Source organism: Ranitomeya imitator, chromosome 10, assembly GCF_032444005.1.
Source record: "Ranitomeya imitator isolate aRanImi1 chromosome 10, aRanImi1.pri, whole genome shotgun sequence".
In the NCBI taxonomy this organism is placed as follows: domain Eukaryota; kingdom Metazoa; phylum Chordata; class Amphibia; order Anura; family Dendrobatidae; genus Ranitomeya; species Ranitomeya imitator.
Window position 1 is genome coordinate 64,910,962 of NC_091291.1, and position 14,967 is coordinate 64,925,928.

Consider the following 14,967-nt stretch of genomic DNA (forward strand, 5'->3'; position numbering starts at 1 on the left):
CAGTGATCTTACACTATAACATGATGCCCCCCCCAGGGGCAATGTTATAGTGTAAAAAAAAAAATATTCACATGAGTAAAAAAATAAAAAAAAAAAATCCCCCCCCCAAAATATTCTTCCTATAAATACATTTCTTTATCTAAATAAAAACAAACAATAAAAGTACACATATTTAGTATCACCGCGTCCGTAACGACCCCACCTATAAAATTATATCACTAGTTAACCCCTTCAGTAAACACCGTAAAAAAAAAAAAAACGAGGCAAAAAACAACGCTTTATTCTCATACCGCCAAACAAAAAGTGGAATAACACGCGATCAAAAAGACTGATATAAATAACCATGGTACCGCTGTAAACGACATCTTGTCCCCCAAAAAACGAGCCGCAATACAGCATCATCAGCGTAAAAATAAAAAAGTTATAGTCCTCAGAATAAAGCAATGCAAAAATAATAATTTTTTCTATAAAATTTTTTATCGTATAAAAGCGCCAAAACATAAAAAATGATATAAATGAGGTATCACTGTAATCGTACTGACCCGAAGAATAAAACTGCTTTATCAATTTTACCAAACGCAGAATGGTATAAACGCCTCCCCCAAAAGAAATTCATGAATAGCTGGTTTTTGGTCATTCTGCCTCAAAAAATCAGAATAAAAAGCGATCAAAGATCACGTGCCCGAAAATGTTACCAATAAAAACGTCAACTCGTCCCGCAAAAAACAAAACCTCACATGACTCTGTGGACCTAAATATGGAAAAATTATAGCTCTCAAAATGTGTTAATGCAAAAAATATTTTTTGCAATAAAAAGCGTCGTTCAGTGTGTGACGGCTGCCAATCATAAAAATCCACTAAAAAACCTGCTATAAAAGTAAATCAAACCCCCCTTCATCACCCCCTTAGTTAGGGAAAAATTAAAAAAATTAAAAAATATATTTATTTCCATTTTCCCATTAGGGCTAGGGTTAGGGTTAGGGCTAGGGTCAGGGTTAGGGTTGGGGCTAGGGTTAAGGCTACAGTTAGGGTTGGGGCTAAAGTTAGGGTTAGGGTTGGGGCTACATTTACGGTTGGGAAGAGGGTTGGGATTAGGGTTAGGGGTGTGACAGGGTTAGAGGTGTGGTTAGGGTTACCATTGGGATTAGGGTTAGGGGTGTGTTTGGATTAGGGTTTCAGTTATAATTGGGGGGTTTCCACTGTTTAGGCACTCAGGGGCTCTTCAAACGCGACATGGCGTCCGATCTCAATTCCAGCCAATTCTGCGTTGAAAAGGTAAAATGGTGCTCCTTCCCTTCTGAGCTCTCCCGTGTGCCCAAACAGGGGTTTACCCCAACATATGGGGTATCAGTGCACTCAGGACAAATTGGACAACAACTTTTGGGGTCCAATTTCTCCTGTTACCCTTGGGAAAATACAAAACTCGGGGCTAAAAAATAATTTTTGTGGGAAAAAAAATATTGTTTATTTTCACGGCTCTGCGTTATAAACTGTAGTGAAACACTTGGGGGTTCAAAGTTCTCACAACACATCTAGATAAGTTCCTTGAGGGGTCTAGTTTCCAATATGGGGTCACTTGTGGGGGGTTTCTACTGTTTAGGTATATTAGGGGCTCTGCAAACGCAATGTGACGCCTGCAGACCATTCCATCTAAGTCTGCATTCCAAATGGCGCTCCTTCCCTTCTGAGCCCTCCCATGCGCCAAACGGTGGTTCCCCACCACATATGGGCTATCAGCGTACTCAGGACAAATTGTGCAACAACTTTTAGTGTCCAATTTCAACTGTTACCCTTGGAAAAATACAAAACTGGGGGCTAAAAAATAATTTTTGTGGAATTTTTTATTTTTATTTGCACGGCTCTGCGTTATAAACTTCTGTGAAGCCCTTGGTGGGTCAAAGTGCTCACCACACATCTAGATAAGTTCCTTAGGGGGTCTACTTTCCAAAATGGTGTCACTTGTGGGGATTTCAATGTTTAGGCACATCAGGGGCTCTCCAAACGCAACATGGCGTCCCATCTCAATTCCTGTCAATTTTGCATTGAAAAGTCAAATGGCGCTCGCTCACTTCCGAGCTCTGGCATGCGCCCAAACAGTGGTTTACCCCCACATATGGGGTATCAGCGTACTCAGGGCAAATTGTACAACAACTTTTGGGGTCTAATTTATCCTGTTACCCTTGGTAAAATAAAACAAATTGGAGCTGAAGTAAATTTTTTGTGAAAAAAGTTAAATGTTCATTTTTATTTAAACATTCCCAAAATTCCTGTGAAACACCTGAAGGGTTAATAAACTTCTTGAATGTGGTTTTGAACACCTTGAGGGGTGCAGTTTTTAGAATGGTGTCACACTTGGTTATTTTCTATCATATAGACCCCTAAGAATGACTTCAAATGAGATGTTGGCCCTACAAAAAAATGGTGTTGTGAAAATGAGAAATTGCTGGTCAACTTTTAACCGTTATAACTCCATAACAAAAAAAATGTTGGTTCCAAAATTGTGCTGATGTAAAGGAGACATGTGGGAAATGTTACTTATTAAGTATTTTGTGTGACATATCTCTGTGATTTAATTGCTTAAAAATTCAAAGTTGGAAAATTGCGAAATTTTCACCAAATTTCCGTTTTTTTTCACAAATAAACGCAGGTAATATCAATGAAATTTTACCACTAGCATGACGCACAATATGTCACAATAAAACATTGTCAGAATCACCAGGATCCGTTGAAGCGTTCCAGAGTTATAACCTCATAAAGAGACAGTGGTCAGAATTGTAAAAATTGGCCTGGTCATTAATGTGCAAACCACCCTTGGGGGTAAAGGGGTTAATCATTTTTTTCCGAGATTCATGCCATTTTTCCCAGTGCCACAAAAAACACTTGAAAACAAAACCAAAACGGGTTTTGCTTGGAAATATTTCAAGGTACATCCTTTGCAGGTTAATGACTTGCCTGTAAGGCCAAATATTTAACCCCAGACCGAAAATTTCCTTTCCCACTTAGGCTTAGTTCAGACGCTGCGCTTTTGAAGCATTTTTCAACTTTAACATTGCTTTCAACAATTATGCATTCACTAGGAAATGTCATTGTAACATTTGACACCCCTAGCTGCCCATGTGGTGTGTGACACATATGCAGACTCATCTTGTTTCATTTATGAAGGAGGGACTCTTAAAGTCACAGAGACTATTTTTACTGGCGCATCAGGCGGCATTAATCTTCTTAAAGGGCCATTATGAAACAGGGGGTCTCCTAAGCTGTTGTAGCCTATGCTGTGAGTGGATGGGCTGCCAAGAATTACGACGCACCACAATAGCCCTGTCATAAGATGTTCAGGGGGGACTCCTGAAAGTGTTGCATTGAATTCAAGGCCTGCCCTGCTACCAATTCATATGCACCCCAATAAGCCTTTGAACCCACATAGTGGATGGGCCCCTGAAAAGCCACTTCACAATATGCATTTTGTACTCCCATACTCCTTGTTTTTAAACATTGGCAGGAAGGCGAGCCCTGCTGCATAGTCAGTCATATGCACCCCATTAGGCCTTGGAACCCACATAGTGGATGTGCCCATGAAAATTCACTTCACAATATGCATTTTGTACTCCCGTACTCCTTGGTTTTACACATTGATAGGAAGGTGAGCCCTGCTGCATAGTCAGTTATATTCACCCCATTAGGCCTTGGAAACCACATACCGTATATACTCGAGTATAAGCCGAGATTTTCAGCCCAAATTTTTGGGCTGAAAGTGCCCCTCTCGGCTTATACTTGAGTCACGGTCGGCGGTGGGGTCGGCGGGTGAGGGGGAGAGAGGTCTGAGGCATACTCACCTGCTTCCGGGGCTCCTGGCACTCCCCCTGCCCGTCCCACGGTCTTCTGGTGCCGCAGCTCTTCCCCTGTTCAGCGGTCACGTGGGACCGCTCATTAAACTTATGAATATGGACTCCACTCCCATAGGGGTGGAGCTGCATATTCATTCCTCTAATGAGCGGTGCCAGTGACCGCTGACAGAGGAAGAGGCTGCGGCACCCGGAGACCAACTGTCCGGGAGAAGGAGCGGGACGCCGGAATCAGGTAAGTATTACATATTCATCTGTCCATGTTCCACACGCATATAGTGTGCGCGCCTCCCTCTGCCTGAACAGTCAGTGCGGAGAGACGCCGGGACGGGACGCTGAGGAGCTGCAAGCAAGAGAGGTGAGTATGGCATTTTTTTTTTCTTATTGCAGCAGCCGCAGCATTATATATACCGGTAGCACAGTTTTATATGGCACATCTATGGGGCAATAATGAACGGTGCAGAGCACTATATGGCAGAGCTTTCTATGGCACATCTATGGGGCAATAATGAACGGTGCAAAGCACTATATGGCAGAGCTTTCTATGGCACATCTATGGGACCATAATGAACGGTGCAGAGCACTATATGGCAGAGCTTTCTATGGCACGTCTATGGGGCAATAATGAACGGTGCAGAGCACTATATGGCAGAGCTTTCTATGGCACATCTATGGGGCCATAATGAACGGTGCAAAGCACTATATGGCAGAGCTTTCTATGGCACGTCTATGGGGCAATAATGAACGGTGCAGAGCACTATATGGCAGAGCTTTCTATGGCACATCTATGGGACCATAATGAACGGTGCAGAGCACTATATGGCAGAGCTTTCTATGGCACATCTATGGGACCATAATGAACAGTGCAGAGCACTATATGGCAGAGCTTTCTATGGCACATCTATGGGGCCATAATGAACGGTGCAAATCACTATATGGCAGAGCTTTTCATGGCACATCTATGGGACCATAATGAACGGTGCAGAGCACTATATGGCAGAGCTTTCTATGGCACATCTATGGGGCAATAATGAACGGTGCAGAGCACTATATGGCAGAGCTTTCTATGGCACATCTATGGGGCAATAATGAACGGTGCAAAGCACTATATGGCAGAGCTTTCTATGGCACATCTATGGGACCATAATGAACGGTGCAGAGCACTATATGGCAGAGCTTTCTATGGCACGTCTATGGGGCAATAATGAACGGTGCAGAGCACTATATGGCAGAGCTTTCTATGGCACATCTATGGGACCATAATGAACGGTGCAGAGCACTATATGGCAGAGCTTTCTATGGCACATCTATGGGGCAATAATGAACGGTGCAGAGCACTATATGGCAGAGCTTTCTATGGCACATCTATGGGGCAATAATGAACGGTGCAGAGCACTATATGGCAGAGCTTTCTATGGCACGCCTATGGGGCAATAATGAACAGTGCAGAGCACTATATGGCAGAGCTTTCGATGGCACATCTATGGGGCAATAATGAACGGTGCAGAGCACTATATGGCAGAGCTTTATATGGCACATCTATCGGGCAATAATGAACAGTATGGAGCATTATATGTGGCACAGCTTTATATGGAGCATCTATGGGGCAATAATGAACAGTATGGAGCATTATATGTGGCACAGCTTTATACAGAGCATCTAGGGGGCAATAATGAACGGTATGCAGCATTATATATGGCACAGCTTTATATGGAGCATCTTATGGGGGCAATAATGAACGGTATGGAGCATCTATTTTTATTTTTGAAATTCACCGGTATCTGCTACATTTCCTACCCTAGGCTTACACTCGAGTCAATAAGTTTTCCCAGTTTTTTGTGGCAAAATTAGGGGGGTCGGCTTATACTCGGATCGGCTTATACTCGAGTATATACGGTAGTTTATGGACCCATGAAAATCCAAATCACAATATGAATGTTGTACTCCTTGGTTTTACAAATTGGCAGGAAGGCGAGCCCTGCTGCATAGTCAGTCATATGCACCCCATTAGGCCTTGGAACCCACATAGTGGATAGGCCCATGAAAATCCACTTCACAACATGCATTTTGTACTCCTTGGTTTTACACATTGGCGCAAGGCCAGCCCTGCGGCATAGTCATATGCATCCCATTAGGCCTTGGAACCCACATAGTGGATGGGCCCATGAATATCCACTTCACAATATGCATTTTGTGCACCATACTCCTTGGTGTTACACATTGGCAGGAAGGCGAGCCCTGCTGCATGGTCAGTCATATGCACCCCATTAGCTGAAGCTAATATGCTTAGGTGATAACCCGCACAATGATGAAGATTTGTGGACACTGGACAGCTCTGAAAGAGCATGCCGATTTGTGGCTGACACCGCAGAACCTACAGCCAGCCATGGTTGTGTGGGACAATGGCTGGAACCTGGTGTCTGCTCTGTGTCGAGGCGAGCTCACACATGTGCCATGCCTGGCCCCATGTGCTTAATCTCATTGTTCAACATGTTATGAAAAGCAACACGGATGTGCCAGATCTGCTAGGAAAAGTGCGAGGCTCTGCCTACACATTTTAGAAAGTCAGCTATAGCTTCATCCACCTTTGACGTGCTTCTGCAGCACTTGCAGCTTATGTCTCACCAACTGTTGTGTTATGTCCTCCCCATGTATTGGAACTCTACACTGTATATTTTGGAAAGGATTTGTGAGCGGAAGAGGGCAGTTGTTGACTACCAGCATCAACAAGGCCGTCGGTGTTCAGTTCTGAATTCACACATAAGATCTCATGAGTGGACATGGATTTCAGACATATATATCATCCTCCAAAACTTTGAGGAATTCACAAAGATGGCAATGACGCCATAATTAACATTTCCATCCTGCTTCTCTGTGTTTTAATATTAATATTTATAGTTATTTATATAGCGTAAACATATTTACAATTTCAAACACAACAGTCCTAAGTAACAACGATAACAATAATACAATAATTAGACAGAAATAAAACTACCCTGCTTGTGACAGCTTAGAATTTACACTAAATTATAACGATAACAATAATTAAAGCGGAAAAAGAAAGGGTGACAACAATGAGGTGGGGGAAATAAAAACTACAGGGGAATGTATTTACAATTATGTATTTACAATGATATTACTGAGGTTTGTCTAAAGTAGTGGAGGCTAGGGTTGAGCGACTTTTACTTTTTAGGATCGAGTCGGGTTTCGTGAAACCCGACTATCTCAAAAGTCAAGTCGAGTGAAATCAGCCGATTATCGCGAAAAGTCGGGGATCGACCGAAACACGAAACCAAATGCAAGTCAATGGGGAAGCATAGTCGGCAGTGAGTGGAGGCCAGGAAAACACCTACAGTGCCCATTTTAATGGCAAAAACATCCATTCTTGTTACTGAAGCTTGTCAATCTTAATTTACCTTATAATAATAGTTAGACATTGGAAATTGGGGGTCATTTGGCTAAAGTTGTGGGGGGTATAGCTGGTTCAAGTATTTAGTGGGCCCAGGAAACGTGGACCACGTCACGGCAGTGGAGCAGGGAGAGGTAAGTATTTCAACTTTGCAAGTGCTGTGATCCTGAGCAAGCAGGGGGGGCCCACTCGTTGGCATTGGCACTGGCACAGGGCCCCTCAAAGTACGGCGGTGTGTTTGCATGGCAGGGGCGCCTCGCACCGGCAGCGACACTTTTGCGTACTATGAGGGGCCCTGTGCCAGTGACATCGCCAACGAGTATTCCCCCTCCACCTGATAAAGGAACCTGCACTTTCATCTGCCCCTTCCTCTTTGTCCCCGTGTAAGGTGGTATAGTATGCGGGAAGGGGAACCTGACTTTCAGCAGGGTCAGATTCTGGCTGTGTAGCGTGCAAGGGGAATGTAGTGGTCTGGGTCAATATACCAGCAGACTCATCTAGCACTGGCTGGGCAATGGGCAGGATGAGGAGGAAACACCTACTAAAACATTTTAACCCCTTAATCCCATACGACGTACTATCCCGTCCAGGTGACCTGGGACTTAATTCCCAGTGACGGGATAGTACGTCATATGCGATCGGCCGCGCTCACGGGGGGAGCGCGGCCGATCGCAGCCGGGTGTCAGCTGCCTATCGCAGCTGACATCCGGCACTATGTGCCAGGAGCGGTCACGGACCGCTCCCGGCACATTAACCCCCGGCACACCGCGATCAAAGATGATCGCGGTGTGCCGGCAGTGCAGGGAAGCATCGCGCAGGGAGGGGGCTCCCTTCGGGCTTCCCTGAGACGATCGGTACACGGTGATGTACTCACCGTGTACCGAGCGTCTTCTCCCTGCAGTCCCCGGATCCAAAATGGCCACGGAGCTGCATCCGGGTCCTGCAGGGAGCACTTCCGGGTCAGGATCAGGCTGCAGCTGCAGCTCTAATCCTGCCCGGCTGTATGTAAGATCACCGATCTGACAGAGTGCTGTGCACACTGTCAGATCGGTGATTTGTGATGTCCCCCCCTGGGACAAAGTGAAAAAGTAAAAAAAAAAATTTCCACACGTGTAAAAAAAAAAAAAAAATTCCTAAATAAAGAAGAAAAAAAAAAATATTATTCCCATAAATACATTTCTTTATCTAAAAAAAAACAAAAAAAAAAACAATAAAAGTACACATATTTAGTATCGCCGCGTCCGTAACGACCCGACCTATAAAACTGGCCCACAAGTTAACCCCTTAAGTGAACACCGTAAGGGAAAAAAAAAAAACGAACCAAAAAACAACGCTTTATTATCATAACGCTGAACAAAAAGTGGAATAACACGCGATCAAAAAGACGGATATAAATAACCATGGTACCGCTGAAAGCGTCATCTTCTCCCGCAAAAAACGAGCTGCCACATAGCATCATAACCAAAAAAATAAAAAAGTTATAGTTCTCAGAATAAAGCGATGCCAAAATAATTATTTTTTCTATAAAATAGCTTTTATCGTATAAAAGCGCCAAAACATAAAAAAAATGATATAAATGAGGTATCGCTGTAATCGTACTGACCCGAAGAATAAAACTGCTTCATCAATTTTACCAAACGCGGAACGGTATAAACGCCTCCCCCAAAAGAAATTCATGAATAGCTGGTTTTTGGTCATTCTGCCTCACAAAAAATCAGAATAAAAAGCGATCAAAAACTGTCACGTGTCCGAAAATGTAACCGATAAAAACGTCAACTCGTCCCGCAAAAAACAAGACCTCACATGACTCTGTGGACCAAAATATGGAAAAATTATAGGTCTCAAAACTTTTTTGCTATAAAAAGCGTCTTTTAGTGTGTGACGGCTGCCAATCATAAAAATCCGATATAAAAAACGCTATAAAAGTAAATCAAACCCCCCTTCATCTCCCCCTTAGTTAGGCTAGGTTCACATTGCGTTAATGGGTTTACGCTAACGGACAGCGTTGCACGGCGAAAATGTCACAATTAACGCCGTGCAATGGGTCCGTTAGCACACCCATTGACAGCAATGTGATTTTCGGGTGTAGCGCATTGCTAGAGCGTGCCATTTTCGGCTCGCGCTATCAAGGTGCCGTTCTTTTGTGGCGCGCCTCGGACGCTGCTTGCAGCGTCCGCGGCGCGCCCGAGGTCCGATCCCCGATCTTCCAGAGCGGGGACGTTAACGCGACCACTAAACACGACACCTAAAAAGACATTGCGTTAGCGCAATCCGCTAGCGCTAAACGGATTTCCCTAACGCAATGTGAGCCTAGCCTTAGGGAAAAATAATAAAATTTAAAAAAATGTATTTATTTCCATTTTCCCATTAGGGTTAGGGCTAGGGTTAGGGCTAGGGTTAGGGTTAGGGCTAGGGTTAGGGCTAGGGTTAGGGTTTGGATTACATTTACGGTTGGGATTAGGGTTGGGATTAGTATTAGGGGTGTGTCGGGGTTAGGTGTGTGGTTAGGGTTACAGTTGGGATTATGGTTAGGGGTGCGTGTGTGGTTAGGGTTACAGTTGGGATTAGGGTTAGGGGTGCGTTTGGATTAGGGTTTCAGTTATAATTGGGGAGTTTCCACTGTTCAGGCACATCAGGGGCTCTCCAAACGTGACATGGCGTCCGATCTCAATTCCAGCCAATTCTGCATTGAATAAGTAAAACAGTGCTCCTTCACTTCCGAGCTCTCCCGTGCGCCCAAACAGGGGTTTACCCCAACATATGGGGTATCATCGTACTCGAGACAAATTGGACAACAACTTTTTGGGTCCAAGTTCTCTTGTTATCCTTGGGAAAATAAAAATTTGGGGGGCTAAAAATCATTTTTGTGGGAAAAAAAAGGATTTTTTATTTTCACGGCTCTGCGTTGTAAACTGTAGTGAAACACTTGGGGGTTCAAAGTTTTCACAACACATCTAGATAAGTTCCGTGGGAGGTCTAGTTTCCAATATGAGGTCACTTGTGGGGGGTTTGTACTGTTTGGGTACATCAGGGGCTCTGCAAATGCAACGTGACGCCTGCAGACCAATCCATCTAAGTCTGCATTCCAAATGGCGCTCCTTCCCTTCCGAGCTCTGCCATGCGCCCAAACAGTGGTTCCCCCCCACATATTGGGTATCAACGTACTCAGGACAAATTGGACAACAACTTTTGGGGTCCAATTTATTCTGTTACCCTTGTGAAAATACAAAACTGGGGGCTAAAAAATAATTTTTGCGAAAAAAAAAAAATTATTTGCACGGCTCTGCGTTATAAACTGTAGTGAAACACTTGGGGGTTCAAAGCTCTCAAAACACATCTAGATAAGTTCCTTAGGGGGTCTAGTTTCCAAAATGGTGTCACTTGTGGGGGGTTTTAATGTTTAGGCACATCAGGGGCTCTCCAAACCAACATGGCGTCCCATCTTAATTCCAGTCAATTTTGCATTGAAAAGTCAAATGGCACTCCTTCCCTTCCGAGCTCTGCTATGCGCCCAAAAAGTGGTTTACCCCCACATATGGGGTATCGTCGCACTCAGGACAAATTGCACAACAACTTTTGTGGTCTAATTTCTTCTCTTACCCTTGGGAAAATAAAAAATTGGTGGCGAAAAGATCATTTTTGTGAAAAAATATGATTTTTTATTTTTACGGCTCTGCATTGTAAACTTCTGTGAAGCACTTGTTGGGTCAAAGTGCTCACCACACCTCTAGATAAGTTCCTTAAGGGGTCTACTTTCCAAAATGGTGTCACTTGTGGGGATTTCAATGTTTAGGCACATCAGGGGCTCTCCAAACGCAACATGGCATCCCATCTCAATTCCAGTCAATTTTGCATTGAAAAGTAAAATGGCGCTCCTTCCCTTCCGAGCTCTGCCATACGCCCAAACAATGGTTTACACCCATATATGGGGTATCAGCGTACTCAGGACAAATTGGACAACAATTTTTGAGGTCCAATTTCTTCTCTTACTCTTGGGAAAATAAAAAATTGGGGGCGAAAAGATCATTTTTGTGAAAAAATATGATTTTTTATTTTTACGGCTCTGCATTATAAACTTCTGTGAAGCAATTGGTCGGTCAAAGTGGTCACCACACATCTAGATAAGTTCCTTAGGGTGTCTACTTTCCAAGATGGTGTCACTTGTGGGGGGTTTCAATGTTTAGGCACATGAGGGGCTCTCCAAACGCAACATGGCGTCCCATCTCAATTCCTGTCAATTTTGCATTGAAAAGTCTAATGGCGCTCCTTTCCTTCCGAGCTCTGCCATGCGCCCAAACAGTGGTTTACCCCCACATATGGGGTATCAGCGTACTCAGTACAGATTGTACAACAACGTTTGGCATCCATTTTATCCTGTTACACTTGGTAAAATAAAACAAATTGGAGCTGAAATAAATTTTGTGTGAAAAAAAGTTAAATATTCATTTTTATTTAAACATTCCAAAAATTCCTGTGAAACCCCTGAAGGGTTAATAAACTTCTTGAATGTGGTTTTGAGCACCTTGAGGGGTGCAGTTTTTAGAATGGTGTCACACTTGGGTATTTTCTATCATATAGACCCCTCAAAATGACTTCAAATGAGATGTGGTCCCTAAAAAAAAATGGTGTTGTAAAAATGAGAAATTGCTGGTCAACTTTTAACCCTTATAACTCCCTAACAAAAAAAAATTTTGGTTCCAAAATTGTGCTGATGTAAAGTAGACATGTGGGAAATGTTACTTATTAAGTATTTTGCATGACATATCTCTGTGATTTAAGGGCATAAAAATTTAAAGTTGGAAAATTGCAAAATTTTCTAAATTTTCGCCAAATTTCCATTTTTTTCACAAATAAACGCAAGTTATATCGAATAAATGTTACCAATAAAATGAAGTACAATATGTCACAAGAAAACAATGTCAGAATCGCCAAGATCCGTTGAAGCGTTCCAGAGTTATAACCTCATAAAGGGACAGTGGTCAGAATTGTAAAAATTGGCCCGGTCATTAACGTGCAAACCACCCTCGGGGCTTAAGGGGTTAAACTTATAACAGATACAGCATGCTCTTGCCAAGGAATAGAACCCTGAGGTGTCACAAAATAATTAGTGAAAATATCATGTTCTTTCAGTCCGGAAAGCGGATGACGCTGAGGGATCACATGTGGTCTAGGCCTACCCACATTGCCCAAGACACCTTCAGCACCATCATATGATGAGCATTCATGAACTCGGGTGAATTTTTCATTAGATATAACTAAAGATATATCTATCGATATATTTATAGATATATCTATAGATACATAGATATATCTATCCATATATCTATCTGGCTACTTTCACACATCAGAATTTTACCGTCAGGCACAATCCGGCGAGTTTTGAAAAAAACGGATCTGTTTTTTTCTCATAGAGTGGTATTAGCGCCGGATTGCACCTGTTGGCCACACATTATTCATTTGGTACTCCCATACTGTTTGCTTATGCATTAAATGCAAGGCCTGCCCTGCCTCAGGTTACACACACCCAGATAAGCCTTTGAGCCCACATACTGGATGGTCACATGAAAAACAAGTTCACATTATTAATTTGGTACTCCCATACTGTTTGCTTATGCATTGAATGCAAGGCCTGCCCTGCAGCAAAGTTACATGCGCCCCAATAAACCTTTGAGCCCAATGTACTGGATGGCCACAGGAAAACCAAGTTCACATTATTCATTTTGTTCTCTCATACTGTTTGCTTATGCATCGAATGCATGGCCTGCCCTGCACCAAAGTTACATGCACCACAATAAGCCTTTGAGCCCACCTATTGGATGGCCACATTAAACCAAAGTTCAGATTATTATGACTTATTTAATTCACATAAAGTTTGCTAATGAAGTTAATTCAAGGCCTGCCCCAAATTTGCATGCACTCCGATCCCCCAAGGGAGAAATGTGGAGGATGGCCTCTGAAAAATGTTTTCCCAGTTTAAAGGAGCGGGTCTCCCATACTTGTAATGTCCATATACTAAGTGTATGGACTGACAAACATTCCCCCCTCCCCAGGGAGTACACATCAACATACTGTGTCAACATTTTTTTACTAGCATTATAAACACCCTTGAAAACAATAATGTGATTTTCTACACAGTTGCTGATGGGAAGGTGCAGGTTTGTAGCAGAAATGTGGGGTACGTTTCGTTGGATGAAGTGATCAGGAAAAGGGACATGGTGCTGGCGGGAATGGGAACGTTCAGGATTAATAACAGGGGGCTATGGGAGGTTTGAGATCCAAGATCCAACCTACAATGATTAGTTGTTTACCCACCACCAACTACCGGAATATGTTTGATGCCCATCAGAAGATAGATGTAACAGATGCGCTTCTCAAGCTATGCCTAAAAGATGCCCGTGAAAAATTGGTTGCCGAAGACACACATAACCGTATAAAGGGCAAAGTGCAAGATGCTTGTGAGATGCTGAATTCGAGAAAGCAGCAGATTAGTGTTGGCCAACCAACCAAAACTGATGGGATGCTCATGAAAAATTAAGTTTAAAGAGGAGTGCACTTGCCGTAACTATCAACTTAACGGTGACACAAGTTTCTTCATCTTAACCCATAAATATTACCAAGAACATTCAAATTTCACAGCCGAAAACAATTTCTTCTGGTGTAATGAACAATGTTACAGGAATGTGAATAAATGTTGTTAACCACGAACCAGGGAAAATACAGATTTAGTCTTTACAAGATATGGATGATGATGGTATTGATGACGACTTGGAACTTTCCCACATCCCCACCAAGAAGATGAAGATCACAGCTGCCAACACTGTGCAAAAAAGGCCGGGAATGTCTGGAAATTCATTTTCTCTTGGGCAAACTTTACCTCTCACTAAAGTGGTACAGAATTATGCATACACCGCTCCCATGTCTACTCAGCACAAGACTTTGCCACCTTTATTGCACACTAAGCTTTTAACCAACGTTTCACGGACACTTGTCACAAAGGAGGCCAGTTCTTCAGTAGAGCCGACTCCAAAAGAATCTGTCTTTAGCCCTTTAGAAGGCAAAAAAAGGACCATTAATAATTTGCATCCAAGAGTCACAGAGGAAGATATTGTGTAGCTTTTATGTGTATACGGTGCCTTGAAGCTCACTTGCTTGTTAAGTTACAGAGTTGCAGAGGTTGTGTTTATAAGAAAGGAAGATGCAGTTGGTGCCTACAAAAAATACAACAACAGATATCTAGATGAACAACCAATGAAATGCAATCTTCATTTGAATGGTAGTGTGATAACATTAGACCAGCCCATCCTTCAAAGATTAAGTGACACAAAGAAAGAAGATGAATCTAGAAAAAACACAACTTGCTCTTCCTGCGTTGATTCAAATCCTCTAGCTGAAGTTGATCATGATACTATCTTAAAAGCACTTTTTAAATCCTCAGGGTCATCAGCAGTCATCCAACCAAATGCATTTAAGACTAAGTTCTGATGAGACCAACACAAATTGGAGACTGTAATAAGAGAGATTCCCAAGTCACATATGGGCCCAGAGACTCCTTGGAAAAATCCTTAATTTTGCTTCTTCTGTTTTGTTTTGCGCTAATCACCATCAGGTAGTTCATGCTTGAAGGAGTCTGGCATCAGACATTGAAACAATCAATCCTGTTCCCAGCATTGGTGTACAGTTCACCTTCGTTGTGGGGCAAATGCGTTATTGCTAGGG

General features: G+C 42.9%; 1 pseudogene; it reads left to right on the plus strand.

The window, feature by feature from the left end:
* The first annotated feature begins 13,988 nt into the window (after window positions 1–13,988).
* LOC138652198 (polymerase delta-interacting protein 3 pseudogene) lies at window positions 13,989–14,733 on the plus strand (annotated as a pseudogene).
* Window positions 14,734–14,967: the final 234 nt, after the last annotated feature.